This window comes from Octopus bimaculoides, chromosome 11 (genome assembly GCF_001194135.2).
Source record: "Octopus bimaculoides isolate UCB-OBI-ISO-001 chromosome 11, ASM119413v2, whole genome shotgun sequence".
NCBI lineage: Eukaryota > Metazoa > Mollusca > Cephalopoda > Octopoda > Octopodidae > Octopus > Octopus bimaculoides.
The window spans coordinates 73,897,614-73,900,113 of NC_068991.1; the positions used below are offsets into that span (position 1 = coordinate 73,897,614).

The 2,500-nt window shown below is 38.9% G+C and overlaps 1 protein-coding gene across 2 annotated transcripts in view; it reads left to right on the top strand.

The window, feature by feature from the left end:
* Positions 1-2,500, top strand: part of LOC106873685 (SRSF protein kinase 2) — a 269,253-nt gene that overhangs the window by 9,896 nt on the left and 256,857 nt on the right. The window lies entirely within an intron of this gene.

Genomic DNA, 2,500 nt, shown 5'->3' on the forward strand with positions numbered 1-2,500 from the left:
GGCGGTGGTGGCGGTGGTGATGACAGAGTTGTTATCGTTGTTGTTGCTGTTGCTGTTGTTGGTAGTGGTGGTGGTGGAATTAATGAATGGGGTTGTCTCTTGGTACTGCAGGTGATGATGATGATGATAGTGGGTGGCACTAATACTCTTGGTAGTAGTAGTAGTAGTAGTAGTAGCAGCAGCGGTGGTGGTGTTGGTGGTGGTAGTAGTAGTAGTAGTGGTAGTAGCAGTAGCAGTAGTAGCGGTGGTGGTCGTGGTGGTGGTGGTAGTAGTAGTAGTAGTAGATAAGCAAATAAGTAGGTTTCTAATATACACACACATATAGACGTATATATATATGTGTGTGTGTGTGTATGTATGCATATGAGTGTACGCATGTGAGTGTGCGTTTGTGAATATGGGTGTGTGAGAAGGTGTAGTATGTGGGGGCGGTATAAACATCATCATCATCAGTTAACGTCTGTGATAGACCATTGAAACCATGCTGGCATGGTTTCAATGGTTTATAAGGATCCGGATGTGTCCCAAGAACTGCATCCTGCTCCAATGTCTGCTTTGAACCAGGGTTTCTATGGCTGGATGCCCTTCCCAACACCAACCACTCTACAGAGTGCACTAGGTGCTTTATTCACTCCACCTACACGACAGGGGTCACCATGCAATTCACAGAACTACAATTTCTGGAAGAAGTGGGGTTAGCTTCATGCTAAGGCAATGATTCTCAGCCCTTTTTTTTATCTATAACCCCTTTGATTACTATTCTATTTTTGTGGACCCCCATAGCCATTCGATAATTAAAAACTAGCTTTATAGAAACTTCTTTCCAAATCCCTATTTTGTTTTCCCCACAATAACCTGTCCAGGTAGAACAATGTAAAATGTTAGAGAAAGAAACGCAGCTGTTTGGTGCAATACATACCAATACATACATCGAAAGAACCCTTTTTTTATCAAGGGACCCCTTAAATTACTATTTTATCCTGGTGGGCCCCCACAGCCATTTGCTGTTTAAAACATGGTTTATAGAAACTTCTTACCAAATTCCTATTTTGAGTGTTGCTGCTAAGATATACACTGTGAAGTGGTTGGTCTTAGAAAGAACAACCAGCCATAGAAACCATGCCAAAAATGGTTTGGATATGTAAGACATGGCCCTCCATCCTGTCTGGGAGGGTTAACTCGAAAATAAGAGCAAACTGAGATCATGGTGACCCAACCAAACCATACCAGCATGGGAACTGGATATAGACTGAGGACAATGATGATGATGATGGTGATAATATAAATGTGTGTGTGTGTGTGTGTGAATATACACATATGCATAGATACATAAATATTTTTATATACACGCACATAAACACACACATATATATTTACATCATCATCATCAACAACAACATTTAATATTTATGTATATATTTATGCAAAAGATATAATTATAAGATTAATAATTATATATGAATATAAATATATATTTATATATGTATGTTTGTATGTATGCATGTGCGTATGTATGTATATATGCATTTTTATATATATATATGTATGTATATATATATATATATATATATACGTGTGTATATATGTATATATATGCATGTATATATGTATGCGAGTATGCATGTATCTATCAATCTATCTACACACACTCACTCACACACACATATATATTTGCACACACACACACCCACACATATATCAGAAAGTCTCTTGCAATCACACAAGCAATCAGGAACTGCAGATGATAACACAAAATTATCGCAAGATACAGCGAGTCCTTAATTAGAGCAAGTAAACTGAAGAAACCAACATCAGTTTAATGCTGGGAAATCTCAAGTGCTTCCCTATCAGCTCTCAAACGGATCGCCATCAGAATACACAAGACCACGGGAGACTGCAATTGCAGAGATAGAATCGATGCTGCATCTGGGAATCAATGAATAAAGTTGCATCACTGCATGTGCATCTCACTAATATGGCAACAATGTGTAATTGTAAAACCATACCAGTGCTTTGAAGAATTTTCGTTTTCCACTCTTCGAACTATGGTCTCCAATTATGATTGTCACATAATGTCAAACTAACACTGGAATTTGAGACAATCCAATGCTGTCACTCCAAGAAGATTGCCTTACTGCCACAGATGAGCCTCTGGGAGAGGGCAAAAGACCTGAGACTTCACTCACTGGAGTGAGGATGTGAAAGATACACTCATTACTCAGCAGAGTAGAATTGGGTAAGGTTAGATCAGTGGTTCCCAAATTGGGAAGTACCACCCCACTGGGGGCAGTGGAATGATTCAGGGGACATTGAAGAAAAATGGGGCGATAATGGGGTGACCAAAATAGGGCAATGGATGTAAAAAAAAACAAATAAAATAAAGGGTTAATTAGGTTTAGCTTTATTTGTGAAATGCAGTTGCTTTGAATTTGCTGCCAAAAATGGTTTATGTCTCTGATGGTGAGTGGCAGGGGACACTAGGAATGTTGCCTTAGAACCA